The following is a 15606-nucleotide window of genomic DNA, read 5'->3' as shown; positions in this document are numbered from 1 at the left end:
GTAAACAAAAACAAAACCAACTTATATTTACACTTACCAGTGGGTTGACTCCCACCAAGCGCTTGGTTTAAATCACTAGCTTGACTTGGTGACAGGGATCAGTCGGGTTGATCATGATGGCTTGTTCCAAAATAAGCTCCACAATCAGACATGTTCAGCTTCAGAACTCTGCTCAGCAACCCTTTCACAGCAGCTTCTCCTTTCTCTTTCAGCTCATGTGTGAGAATTACTCTGACTTTAGGGAAAGGTTAGAGGTATCCTGGCACTTTACCTCATACTCAATAGATTTCTCATCACACAAGCGAGGTATCAACATCATCATAGGGTCACCCTTGACCCTTTTCTTCTGGACTTTTTCATTCACCTTTGCATTCCCACTGAGTTTCTTTGTATCAGTGTGAGGATATCCATCCAGGACTTCTTTGATCTCACTCTTATCTCCAAACTTCTTAGGAACAATTTCCGGCTGTTCTCAATTAACCACTGAGATGCAAGAGGTGTATCGGATTTGTGATCTAGTTGGGACAGCCTTGTAGAAAACCTTCTTGTTGATGTTGGAGAAGGAGACTCTCTTATTAGGCATGTCGACGATTGCTCCCACTGTAGCCATAAATGACCTTCCAAAGATCAAAGGCATCTCATGATCCTTCCTCATCTCAACAACTTGAAATTTGGTATGGAGCACACAATCCCCAACCTAGACAGGAAGATTGTGAATGGTTCCATAAGGGACTGCCATGGAAGAGTTTGCAAAAGGTAGCTTCACCTGAGAAGGCGCAACATCAACAATGCTCAGCTCGTCTACAATCGCTTTTGAGACAAGGTTCACACTAGACCCAGAATCACAAAGAGCTTCCATGAATTCCACTCCAGCAATGGAACAAGGAAAAACAAACTTTCCAGGGTCATCAACCTTAGGCAGTACCTTCAGCGATGGTGTCAGTGCTTTAGTAAAGAGTGCCTTGATTTCCTCCTGAGATTCTCTACAATTTTTGAAGAACATATGCAATGGCCGAATCTCCCAAGCATGTTCAAATGAGATATTTTTAGGAAGCCTTCTCACCATCTTCCTAAACCCAGCTAGCTGCTCCGCACTAATAGGATTCATCAGATGTTTAGGTAGAATTGGATAGGGAACCTTAGGAACATAGACTCGCACTGGTGGAGTCTCAGCAGGTTCGCTAGGAGCAGTCGCTCCAAAGCTAGCAGGCTGCTCTGTGTTCCTCTTCTGCGCCTAGAACAGTCTCAGCGAACGGCTTCTCTATTGTATTACAGTGCTCAGTCCTAGGATTTTAATCTGTTTTTCCAAGGAGGGTACCTTGCTGCCTCTTGACACTCTCAGCTGTTTGAGCAAGCTGAACATCAATCATCTTTATGTGGTTGCTCACAGTATCATACTTTGTATTCAGCTCAGTGAACATGTTGCCCATCCTGGTGTCGATTTCCGTGGTTACCTGATTCAACGCCTTGGCCTGAACCTGCTGACCCTGCAACACCTATTGCATCATCATACCCAGACCCTTCAGCTCATCTGGTTGATTGTTCCCGGTAGCTAGAACAGCTTGTCGATTGCTCTGCGGTTGTCGCTGGTTATGGTTCTGAATCTGCCTTGTCGTAGCTTGCTCCATGCTGAAGACGTGTCATTGGTTGTTTTTTAGTAGCTGATCAACCTTGGCAGTCAGCTCATCTATCTTCTGGGTGTCAGAACTGTTCACTTTCTTGGAGCAATCACTCTCCTCGTTCTTATTGGCTGAGGTAGCAGCCATGTTCTCAATCAGCTCAAACGCTCCATCAGTGGTCTGATTCATGAAGTCTCCATTGCTGGCAGAGTTCATAGCACTCTGAAATTCCAGTCAACTCCATCATAGAAAATTCCCAAGAGGTAATCATCATCAAATCCATGGTGAGGGCATTCTCTGCGGTAGTCATTATAACGCTCTCATGCGTCACAAAAAGGCTCATCAGTGAGCTGGCAGAAGGAGGTGATCTTCTTCCTCAATGCAGTTGTTCTCGCCTTAGAGTAGAAATGGTTGAGGAACGCTGATCGGACATGTTCCAATGAAGTGAGAGAGCCGGTAGGGAGGGAGTTCAACCACCGTGCAGCTTTTTCATCAAGAGAGAATGGGAATAGAATGCACTTGATGTAGTCTGGTGGTACGCCATTCGCACTAGTGAACCTGCAGACTTTTTCGAAGCTCTCAATATGCTCCATTGGAATTTCTGTAGAGATACCAGAGAACACCTTTCTCTGTACTAGACCGATCAAAGCAGGCTCGATTTCAAAGTCATGCCTGGTGCAGGGTGGAGGAACAATGGCAGAGCACTTAGTAGGGATGTTACGCGGAAGGTTTCTCTCCCCGATCGAAACAGTCTGCGCCTGTTGTTCCTGCCGCGCGAGAGAGCCTGTTCAGCAGCATCCTGCTGAGCTTGGATGGTCTGCTGCATTTGAAGCATCTGCTGCTGCATTAGTGCCATTACAGCAGTGAGATCATCCTGATTGGCACCCATAGTGGTGTCGGTTTGCCTTGGCTGTTGACGATTTGTTCTTTCTAACCTTGCTAGCTCATGGTTGCTAAATGTAACTAACCCTCCTTGTGCGTTTCTCCGAGTATGTCTACTGGTCATGCACCTGAAAAATTAGCTGCAACAAAAAGGATAGAGCAAGTTAGAGGTCTTAGACTAAATAAATAACCGAAAAATAAAGGTAAAACGATGGTCCCCGGCAATGGCGCCAAATTGATATTACGTGTATACGCACACCAATTAACCTAATGTGCACACTACCATAATCGAATGGTATGTCGATGTAGCACTTTAGGATCAAATCCACAAAGACTAACGATTACACTTTATTTCTATAGGATCAATATCAGCTAAAACAATATGGGGTTTTGAGATAAGGGTATCGTGACCGAAAATAACAGACAAGTTTAAGGGTTTTCAGATGATTAAAAGAGCTAGGTTCAAGGTGATTCATCAGGATACTTAGGATCATGAGCTACACAACTATTCAGGAAGGCAATAAGAGCCAATCTAGAACTCGAACAACAAGAATAGATAAATCCACTGTCGTGGTGTCTACCAATTTATCAAGCAATCCTAATGCCTAAACTGTCGTTTGGATCAGAGAATGATGACAAGCATTAAGTTCAGATTCAATTGGTTCACGATTTGCCTTAGCATCAGCTTTCGTTGGCTAAGGACAAATCGCATATCTATGCTTTTTCTAGCAACCTAAAACACTTTTGATGATTAGATTAAACCTAAGATCAGATGATAAATGGCCAGTTTAACACAAGCATTAAGATTAGCAATAGATAGAGATATCAAAGAATAACAATCCTATTTGTGTCTAACTCATTGATCCATGATCCCTAACACCCTAAACCTAAAAAGCGACTACTCAGCCATGAACAGAGAAATCACAGAGACAATATATGAAGAAAACATGCTGAATCAATATATAAATAAGATATGGTTCAGGAATCTTCTCAAGGTGAGAGAGATGAAGCCTACTCCCTTTCAAGGTAGCAAATCTTCAAGTACAAAAGTCTCCAATGGTTTCTTATGTAAAAACTAGCGTACAAAAATTAAAAAAAAAAAACAGAAAAAGAAGTTATATAGAAGCCACATGCGGCTGGGAGAAAAATATGGGATAATTAGGGAAAATCCCGTAATGACTTGTATTTTCCTTAAAAATCTCTGCCGCTGAAACAGGCACTCGGGTTGTTCCGCGCGATCGTTCTGCACGAAAATCACCAAATTGCATTGTTTCTCTCCATCTTTTGTTCCAGCTGGTCCATCTCCCATCCTACGCAACTCCAGACCTGTAATGACTCGAAAAGGACTAGGAAGACTCGATAAAGACTTGATAACCAATTGAAAAGCATATATACAAGATGTCTAAAACACCATATATCAGGCTTTACGCGCTTCGTTGTCGATCGACAGCACAGAGTGTGCATCGATCGATGGTGAACTCTAAATGTCGACCTCGAACTTGTTCGATGGTCAGCTTCGAGCTTCTTCTCATTTTATCTCCAAAATGCACCCAAATCACCACTTTTCTCCAAATCATCGATGAACCAGTAGTGCTAAAAGGACTCCAAACAACATAGATAGTTCCTAAAACACAGATATACCATGGCTGAAAGTGGATAAAATCCATGGTATATCATACCGCCAGACTTACTTTTTTGCTTGTCTTCAAGCAAAACAAATGGGAGCCTTTGCAAAGAGGTTTTTGAAAACAGCAGCGATTCACACAATTTTAAAAACTCATACCATCACCTCTACAATGTTGCAAGCCACATCAAATCAATTCCAACTTCAGAGGTATTCTATATACCATATCCTAGCTTAGCAACCAAATCCATCTAACCAGCAACTTAGCTAATAGTGTCTGACTCGCCCCTCTACTGATCTCATTTAATACATATATAAAAGGTGTAGGCTTTACCTTGGTAGTATCGATCAAAAGGCCCACGGACTCTTACTCAAGCAAGTTTCTGAACACACATGTAGTCTTATCTGATCTCTTTCTTCCCTCTTTTTCTCTTCTCTGAATCTCAATTCCAATAAACAATGATGCTGATGCAGTCCATCTTTATTCACCTTCTTTTCGATTTTCTCTTCTTTTTTTCTTTCTCTTTTTTTTTATTTGACAAAGTGTAGGCGAATAGTGGAGTCATCGGTAATGTACCTACCCCTCGCTTCCAACGATGTGTGATCATTCCTTTGAATTAGAATAGTGGGATCATAGGTAATGTACTTACCCCTCTGCATCTGAGGAAATCATCTCAATCTTTTCTTTATATAGATGCCGAAGAGAGAGAGAGAGAAGAGAATCAGAAACACACAGACTTTACCTTCCAGACTTGCAGGAGGAATCTGATCTTATGTATACAAAGCCCCAAGACAAGCAGATTAAGCTCAATTAGGTTGGAGATCAACTTTGGTTCCATCAAACATTCTCAGCAAGTGTGGATAATGGGCAGGTGGTCCACTTTGGTAACTCTAATACACTATGCAGTCAATAAATTTAAGAGTGGTGCTAGAGAGTGGTTAGATAATAAGTAAAATTGTAAAGTTCATTATCCCCTTCTTGACTCAATAAAACTTTTTGAAAAACATTTATAAAAATTAGCAATAAAAATAGATATCAGTAAACCTTCCCCCAGACTTAAACAAAATTGTCCCAATGTATATCTAGTCGGAGTTTGGTGGGAAATAAATCATAAGTGCATAAGTAACAAGGTAGAATGATATACATGGTCGCTGATGTTGATTGTCGATCGACGTGTGTGAGTGTTTGTCGGTCGATTCTGGTGTGGTACATTCGATTGATATTGATCTGGTCTCATCGGTCGATAAACTGGACAATCGTCTCTTCGGGTCTATTTTTGATTTTTTTTTATCTGCAATAAAAGAAATGCGAAAATAAATAACAATTCTGAAATAAAACTAAGTAAAATTACCTATTAGTGGGTTGCCTCCCACTCAGCGCTTTGTTATAGTCAGTTAGCTTGACTTTGGAAGTAGGTTGGCAAGTAAGGAGGTGGATGACTACTTATTGGGAAACAAGTGTCTACATCTTCTTTGCTCATCTGGAACCATGTACCAATGAAGCTTCTTATGGTATCATCTCCTCTGGTCCACTGATTTTTCAGTATCTCCTTATCAACCTCAATGACATGCATCCTATTCTGAAGGTTTTGATGCTGCGTTGGTGCATTCCAAGTCTGGCCATAGTTGTTTCATCAAGGTTCTCCAATCTCTGGGAAAATTCTTCTCTCATCAAGTCTTGAGAAAAATTAATCTCATCTAGCTTGTCGAGTAAGACTGTCAATCGATGCTTCAGATCGGATTGCATTATATTTCCGAATCATGTCCATCTCCTCTTTCAGCTCATCTATGCGTGTAGTCAGCCTCTTAATGATGTCATTAAGTGGGTAGTATACATCATCGAGTCTCCTGTAGGTATCATCTAAAGACATCTCCTGGGCTCTGTAGATATTGTGTACCATATCATCAATATCAGCTTTGCTGTAGCTTCTCAGATCTAGCAATATTCTGGTGAATTTCGCTGCATGGTCTGGAAGACAAATAATTGTCTCCTCATACATTATAGCTCTCTTCAGAATATCTCTGATATCTTCCCTTGACACATGAATGATTCTTCCATCTGGTGCTCGTGCAAATCCATGCTCGTCTCTGTATACACCATATTCATCATTCTTTTCCCAATGGAATATTCTTCTTCTTTCGGAATCGTAGGCTCTATGTCCAAAATCATGATGACTGTCGATCGATGGTACAACGACTTCGTCGATCGATGGTTGATCGTCTTCTCTGTTATGCGTGTTGAAGAAGTTTTTAGATCCATTCATGGCAATCATCAATGTCCTCCATGGATATGTTGAGAATGCGTTCGTCCATGGCTCGTGTTTGGCCTTCTGGGTCTCTGAAAATACCAAATTCATCCGGAGTTAGGTGACCATAATCTATATTATCATTTACTCGTACCTCGGATTCTGTTGTTTGATGAATGTCGATCAATGACTTGGTGTCTCTGTCAATCAATGCTTCGTCCTCAGCTGCATGCGATGTATGGAGAACTCCTTCGTCGTCAATGACAAGACACTACAAGAAAAAGGGTCATACATAGCGTCTGTAAAACGTTATTATAGAGATACTTAGCGTTCTAAACAGTGTTGTGTCTGCACCCGTTATCTTTTTTCGCCTCTTTATATAGCGTTTTTTATGTGCTATGTAAAATTCTTCATTAATAGTGTTATTTTGTTATGCAATTGTATATTTTATAATAACAGATGTCAAAGGAAAATACTAAATGTAATCACTAGTGAAAAATACAAGGCATGAGTAGATTTAAGACTCATACTCAAGTGAAAAGAAACAACTACATGCAGACATCTCAATTTATTTCGATCTCTATCTCAAATGAGAGAGTCTGAACTCTACTCGTGTAATCTCCTCCACATCACTCGGGCAGCTCGAAATTTCTCGTCTTCTCATACTCAACCTTGAGCTTATCGGCCTTAGTGCTACATAGGTAGCCTTCTCCTACAATATTGTACAACTCAAAGGTCAAGAAATACTCAAGCATGTAATAGAACTTAGATACTAAGTATCAGTGTCAGCAGAATGTAACGTTGCATACCTACACCGAAGTCGTAACTGTCTGCTTCCCCTTCAATATTAAGCCCTACAATATCAAAAACCGTCACATAATGTTAAAAGATAACAAATCAAAGACTATTACAAACAAATGAAAAAGATTGTGGCTTACTTGGAGAAGTATCTGGAACAACGAGAGCAATGTGAGAAGAAGCAGCACGTCGAGCATCTATCGCCTATGTCTAATATGTCTTCCTTCTTCTACAATCAACAGAAAGCATAAACAATTAGAGCTCAAACAAGGAAGGAAAGAAAGAAGCAGAAGAATCATAACAAGAAGAACCATAGTCATGACAACAAGTGTGAAACAGTGAGAGAGAGCTCATGTAATCAAACAATGATCGCTAAAGAAATGTGTCTCTGAACTCTACTCGTTTGATCTCCTCCACATCACTTTATCATCTGCTTCTTGCCGTGGCTGTGGTTCCAGTTCTGTAGTGTATCATCAAACAAACAGTGCTATGAGAATTAGTAGGAACAAGTCAAGAAAATTTAACTCAAATGAAACACGCCATTCACAACGAACTTTTAGCCGACTACATAGACACAACGAACATCAAAAACAGGTCTAGTAGCAGGATCTTCAGCCAGTTTGATGAGTGAGTGCATACCTTAAGACAAAAACAAAGTAAAACATTGAAACTGGACAAGCAGCATACACCTTCGGACAATAAGACTACAAATCAAGTACAGATTGATGGTGTCTGATTTAAACAAGAAAGAAAGATACAAAAACAGAACTTACAACTCTACGGAGAATAGGTTCTAGAGAGGAGCATGCAAGGTGTCAACTTTCATAGCCTCAATAATCACACTAGCAAGAGCACCAGAAAAAAGTTTAGAAAATTGCAAAAAAAAAAAAAAACAATCGGGTGAAACAGAGAAGATGAAGAGAAATATATCGACGGAGGAGATGATAAGATCCCCGAGGAAGAGGAGAAGGACTTGAAGAAGATCCAAAATCCAAGGAACCTTGACATATAACTCCATAGCCAGCTCGAGCCCTTCACGCCTCCTCTCTATGCCACCGTTTCAGAAGAAATAACCCTCGCTGCTAAAAACCACCATGCTCCTTCCGAGTTCGAGACCGGTGACGTGACGACAGCGGCGTCCTTAGATCCAATTCAAAGTCAAACGAATCGTAAATCAAAAAGGAGGGGAATTTCATAGCCTTGTGATAAGATCCAGGGAGGATCCGATCTAAGTAACAAGAAAGGGGAGAAGGATCGAGAAGAAAGGGGGTGAGAGGGAGAGAGAGAAATAGATAAGAGATAAGAATGATTGTTTATTTATTGGATACCATACTCAGGAAATGAATTCCCGTTAAGTAGCTTACAATAACCCAAAACGACATAGTATCAGTACTTAATGAAACGACATAGCATTATAACTCACAATAGATATGAAACTCTCTCTCTCACAAGGACGCTTCCCTTCAACGCTTCTTCTTCTTCCTCTAGCCACTTTGCTTCACTCTCTTCGACCTGAGCTTCTTCTGCGTGAAAGCCAAAGGAACTGCTAACTTATCAATACCCCCCCCCCCCCCGAAGAAGACTCAGCTTGTCCTCAATCTGGATGTTAGGATACTGCTCTGTCAACCTCTTAACTGGTTCCCATGAACACTCGAAATCAGGAAGGTCCTTCCACTGGACCAGCACCTCTGCTTGTTTATCAACACCCGACCTCCTAATATCAATCACATCTTCCGGTTCTGCATTCCATTCCAATGAAGATCATAGGATCAAAGGGAGCTCTTGTACCTTAGTGAGTGGCACTACTGCTTTCTTCAGCTGAGAAACATGGAACACAGGGTGAATCAAACTAGTCGGAGGCAATGCTAGTTTGTACGCCACCTTTCCAACTCTCTTCTCTATCAGATAAGGCCCGAAGAAACGTGGAGCTAGCTTCTCAGCGCACCTCATTGCCACAGTTACTTGTCAGTACGGTCTCAGCTTCAGATAAACCTACTCCCCCACACTGAATTCCACATCCCTACGCTTGTTATTAGTAGAATTTTGCATGCGACCTTGAGCTATCGCCAAATTATCACGTAGTTCTTGCAAGAGAGCATCTCGGTCCTGAATCATCACTTCTACTTCATCATTTCCTGTTGGAACATCTCAAAACCTCAACAACCGTGGTGGATCTCTCCCATACAATGCCTTGAACGGGGTTGTGTTTGATGACGAGTGGTGGGACGTGTTGTACCAATACTTTGCCCATGGCAACCACTGACTCCAAGACGAATGCTTGTGCCCCGCAAAGCATCGCAAGTAAGCTTCAACGCATCGATTCACTACTTATGTATGCCCGTCTGACTGGGGATGGTAGGCAGTGCTCTTGTGCAGGGCAGTACCTTGGCTTTTAAACAATGCCGACCAAAAGTGGCTCATAAATACCTTGTCTCGATCCGAAACCATTGTCTCCGGAAATCCATGCAGTTTGATGATCTCCTTCGCAAACACCTTAGCCACCGTCTTTGTTGTAAACGGGTGTTTCAACGGTAGTAAGTGCGCATACTTAGTCAGTCGATCAACCACCACCAAGATCACATCAAACCCCTTCGAAATAGGTAACCCTTCCACGAAATCAAGACTTATATCCGACCACACCTGAGTAGGAATGGGCAATGGCGTTAGAAGCCCTGCTGGAGACAGCGTAGAGTACTTGTTCTTCTGACAAATTTCACAAGCCTTGATAAACTCCGTGATATCGCTTCTCATACCTGGCCAGAAAACTTCTCTCACCATCCTCTTGAACGTTTTCAATACCCCTTCATGCCCTCCTATAGCACTCGCATGAAACTGCGTCAGTAGTGCTGGAATGAAAGGAGATTTTGCAGGAATTACCAACCTTCGATCCTTGAACAAAACCCCATTTTCTACCATGTGGCTCTCATACTCCTTCTCACCCTCCAAAACTCCACGTATTATCCTCTGTAACGTCTCATCCTTCTCAACTTGCAGTGTCAATTCATCCATGTCGATCGATAGCGGAGCTGTCAACTGAAACTCCAAGAACTGCTGAGACTCCTCTTTCACTTCAGTGCGTCGAGACAAAGCATCAGCTACTATGTTCTCCTTCCCAGGTCTGTACTCAATAGTGTAGTTCAACCCCAGGAGCTTCGACGCCCATTTCTGCTGCTCCCCAGACACTGCTCTCTGCTCCAACAAGTACCGAAGACTCTTCTGATCGGTCCTTATGGTGAACTGATGGCCCGTGAGGTAATGTCTCTATTTGGTTACTGCAAACACAATGGCCAGTAGCTCCCTTTCATAGACAGATTTTACTCTTCCTCTGCTAGAAAACCCTTTGCTGATGAACGCTATTGGCCTGTCTCCTTGGGACAACACTGCTCCAATGCATGTTCCCGACGCATCAGTCTCCACCATGAATGGTTTAGTGCAGTCAGGTAACACCAACACTGGCAAGCTACTCATGGCACCCTTCAAGATCTCGAAGGCTTGAGTTGATTCCTCTAACCATTTGAACCCATCCTTCTTCAACAACTCCGTTAATGTCCTTGCTATCTTCCCACACGCCTCCACGAACCGGCGGTAATAACCAATAAGCCCCAATAATCCCCTCAGAGTAGTAATGTTCTTCGGCTGTGGCCACTGTTTCATAGCGTCGATCTTTTCAGGATCAGCTTCCACGCCTCTCTTAGAGATTATATGACCTAAATATGCCACCTTTGGTTGTGCGAAGGCGCATTTCTTCTCATTGGCGTGAACCTGTGGTCCTTGAGGACTTGCAACACAATTCTCAGATGTTACTGGTGCTCCTTATCACTCCTGCTGTAGACCAATATATCATCGAAGAAGACCAGAACGAACTTACGCAGATAAGGTTTGAAAATCTCGTTCATTACCGATTGGAACGTTGTCGGGGCGTTGGTGAGGCCGGAAGGCATCACCAGAAACTCATAGTACCCCTCGTGTGTCTTGAAATCCGTCTTCCCTACATCACTGTCCTTCACTCGTATCTGGTGATAGCCTGATTTCAGGTCCAGCTTGGAGAACACAGAAGCTCCAGCTAGTTCATCCAGAAGCTCCTCGATCACTGGAATAGGATACCGGTCTGGAATGGTACTCTTATTCACCGCTCGGTAGTCTACACAGAACCTGAAACCTCCATCCTTCTTCTTGACTAGGTGTACAGGACTGGAAAAAGGGCTTATGCTCGGCTGGATAATTCCAGCTTGTAACATCTCCTGCACCAGCTTCTCAATTTCGTTCTTCTGGAAGTGAGAGTAACGATAAGGCCTGATATTAATGGGTGACGTTCCTGCCTGTAGAATAATAGCGTGCACAGGAGACCGCTTCAGAGGTAGCCCACTAGGCATATTGAAGACAGTCTGGAACTGCTTTAAGAGCTTGTGAACTCCAAGGCTTATCGTCTGGCTCGGCAACTGTTCTTGCACATTCTCAAACAACGCCTGTAACTCCAACAGAATGACTTCTTCTTCATTATCATAAAGTTTCTCCATTGTCTTGAGTGAAACATATTCCCGTAACAGATCAGTGTCTCCGTTGAGAGTAACCCACTTATCTTCCACTTGGAATCTTAATAAATGCATGCCCCAGTTGATTCGGGTCTCTCCCAACTTCTCCAACCAAGTGTAACCGAGAACCAGATCTGTACCACCCAACTCGAACCGCAAGTACTCCTCACTGATCTCAACCCCTTGAATGTTTAACTTCACTCCTACACACTTCTCATTTCCGGCTAACACACGTCCATCTCCTATTGCCACTCCAAACTCAATGGTAGGGACCACAGCTAACCCCAACTGGTCTACCAAATGCTTCGCTATGAAGCTCCAAAAAGCTCCAGAATCTATCAAAACCACCACATTGGTCTCACCAAGTTTTCCTCTCAACCGCATGGTGCGTTCGGTTGTTATTCCCACCATTGATTGAAGAGAAAGAACTTGCAACTCCGGCTTTAGGTTAAGTTTCTGAGTCAACTTCTCCTCTTGTTCATCTTCCTCGTCCTCATCATCTTTTGAATACTCTTCTACCTCTATACATTTATACTTCTGGAAGGACTTACAGCGATGCCCAGTGAAGTATCGCTCTTGGCAATATCTACACGGGTTCTGTATGGGCCTCCGTTGCTCTGAACTTCTAGTGTCCCGCTGTGACTCAAACGACTTCCTAGCAGGGGTGGTCTCGCCTTGCTTTGATGGGCTTGAGTTTGAGTTCCTCTGATTAGAGCCCAACGCCGGAGCGGAGTTGGTCCTTTGGAACGCCCTTTAGTGATAGGCGCTCCTCTCATTCTCTTGCTCTTCTATTATTTTTGCCATATCGACTATCTCATCCATCCCAACGGGCCTTAACCTCACCACCTGCTGTCGCAGACTCCTCTTAATCCCGTGAAGGAACAGCTCCTCCAACACATCATATGTCACATGAGGAACTTCTGCTGATAACTCTTCAGACTGCTCCCTGTAATCTGAGATTGTTCCCGTCTGTCTCAACCGGAGCATTTGGCTAAGAATACCAATGATAAGATCCAGGGAGGATCCGATCTAAGTAACAAGAAAGGGGAGAAGGATCGAGAAGAAAGGGGGTGGGAGGGAGAGAGAGAAATAGATAAGAGTTAAGATTGATTGTTTAATTATTGGATACCATACTCAGGAAATGAATTCCCGTTAAGTAGCTTACAATAACCCAAAACGACATAGTATCAATACTTAATGAAACGACATAGCATTATAACTCATAATAGATATGAAACTCACAAGGAGGCTTCCCTTCATCGCTTCTTCTTCTTCCTCTAGCCACTTTGCTTCACTCTCTTTGACCTGAGCTTCTTCTGCGTGAAAGCCAAAGGGACTGCTAACTTATCACCTTGTCCCGAATCGCTCTCAGGCCAGGATGGTTTGTTGGTGATTTCTTAGCTAAAAAATAAAATATCAAATAGCAGACCCAGATAATAATCGAATTAAAGTTTACTAAAAAAAGGGTTTCCAAAACCTTTGGCCTCTGGATTAGAGGCGAAATCCGGGTTATAGCACTTGCTATTGAGTACGAATCCTTTGGATTTTCAATTGATTTGAGAAAACAAAGAAAGGAAAAAGGAGAAAGATTTACCTGTAGAAAACAAAGGCACCCAAGACATTAGGTGAAAAAGAGATGGTGAGATTGAGATTAAGGTTGTATTGAGAGAAGGAGTAAGAGAATGATGACGAGTCTAATCTTCGCGGGCGTGGAATTCTGAAAGAGAACATGTGAAGATGGAGAGAGAAGAGTCTCCCGGAAGATAATAGATCTGAAACAAGACTGAAAAAAATCTAAGAGTAACAAGGGGTTATTGGTTGTTGTATTTTAATGGATTTGAAAATCCGAACTAAAATCATATGTTATTGGTTAATGATTCATAAATTCTATATCAAATTAAGTTTTATTCAATCATACGGATTTACTAATAAATTTGATTTTATAATGGATTTGAATGGATTTTTTTGTTAAAAATACAAAGTCTCAAATCCGAGAGAAAACCTCCGGATTTGTAAATACTAATCCGAAAAAATTTAAAAATATGTATATTTTACTTGGATTTATAAATACTACATTGATTTCTAAATCAATCAAAATATATAAACCAAGAACACCTATTAAATATCCAAAGTTTGAGAGGGAAAGTAAAATAATTCTCGACAAGTCCTTGAGAGGGAAATGAAATAATTTTCTACTTAAATTAATCATAGCTTTTCAACGATACTTATGCTATCTAAATCAAAGGTTGAGAATCTGAAAATGAAAATGAAGAAGATAGCATTTGTATTTTGAAAAGCTATCTTAGGGGGGGTTAGTAGGAGTAAAAATTTTATAGAGTTGGTTGATTCTAAAAGTCAAGAGATTTGTTAAATTTGTAAAGAGTTATAAAGAGTATTTCATATTTTAAAAGTTTATGAAAATGTTCTAATTCAAGGATTTTAAGAATCTAGAGGAAATATGCAAGATTTTTGAAGTTGTCTTATGAGTAAAATTATCTAGAATCTAATTCCCAATAACTCTAGATTTGATGGAAACTTAGAATCATTAAAAACCAAACTTTTTGAATAACAAGAGATTTTATAAGTCATTAAATAATCATCAAACCATTAACACTAGATTTTAGTAAGAAACTTAGAATCCACCAACCAATAACAATAGAATTTGAGAATTTCAACAATCACTACAAATCCATATCCCAACTGAATGTTATATCAATTATAGCATTCACGTATAAAACGCTATCTTTGTATGGTATTTTTATCTTTTTCCCTTGTAATGAAACCACAGTACTCAATAGTTGCTTCTTCTTTGTAGTCCTCATCAGATTCATCAGGTTCCATTGCGCTCATCTTACTCTTTGAAGGTGTAGAAGTGTGAACAGCAAAGCTAGGTTGGTAGTAATCATTCTCCCAACTGTTGATAGATCTTTCTGGAAAATCGTTTATCTCATTCGCATGGTCACTGTCAATCGGTGTTTCCAACTCATTGTCGATCGTTGGCTCTTCCATGGCTTCTCATCAGGGCCGTGCCTGACTATAGGCTGATCAAGCACATGCTTGGGGGTCCTGATGTGTATAACTATTTTAAGGGCCAATTTTTTTAACAAAGTGTAGTTAGTTCTACTGGTCTTTGTCCAATTCTTTCCTACAAAGGGTTGAGTGTTCGATTCTTTGCCCCATAAATTTAATGATTTTCCATAATAAGTAATTGAAGGGCCAAAAATATATTTTGTGCTTGGGGGCCCGAAAAAGTCAGGCACGGCCCTGTTTCTCATCAACATTTCAACTACTTTCCAACAGTTATAATCAGTGGTTTTGTGATTGGAATCTATTACTGAACCTCTATCTGGATAGTTCTCATGAATCCAATAAACCCAAAAAGAAAAAGGAAAGGATAAACCTAGAGAGAAACCACTCACACCGCACAATAACAGTTCGTCTCCATTTACCCATATGAGCATAATCTTCCTGAACAACAACTCCACCTTCCTCATCCTCTTTCTCTGCTCCACAATACGGACGAGAATAACGTAAACACTGTACATATCAAGGATCAAAAACGTTCCCTTTCTTTGTTTAATACACAGACCAAAATGTCACTTATTATTATTACTAGAGGCCGAGCCCCGCGCAAGCGCGGGGTTATTTGTGTCATTTTTACTTAGTGTTATTGTTGTTAGTTATGTTGTTCTTATACTTGTGTTGGTGCGTGCAGTTATTTGGCAAAGCAGAAGGTCGAAGGTGGTGGAATTAGTAGGGAGGCAGTTGTTTGTTATTGATTACGTGTAGGACGCTTTGTGAACGAAGACCAGTTGATACATATATATTTTTTGTATTTAGTTGTCTGCATCCCAATTCCCAACAAGAAACATATGATGGTGTGCTTGTGTCACTTTTTCTGGGGG

The sequence above is a fragment of the Brassica oleracea genome, chromosome C5, assembly GCF_000695525.1.
Source record: "Brassica oleracea var. oleracea cultivar TO1000 chromosome C5, BOL, whole genome shotgun sequence".
Classification (NCBI taxonomy): Eukaryota; Viridiplantae; Streptophyta; class Magnoliopsida; order Brassicales; family Brassicaceae; genus Brassica; species Brassica oleracea.
Note: the sequence above shows the minus strand (reverse complement) of the source record.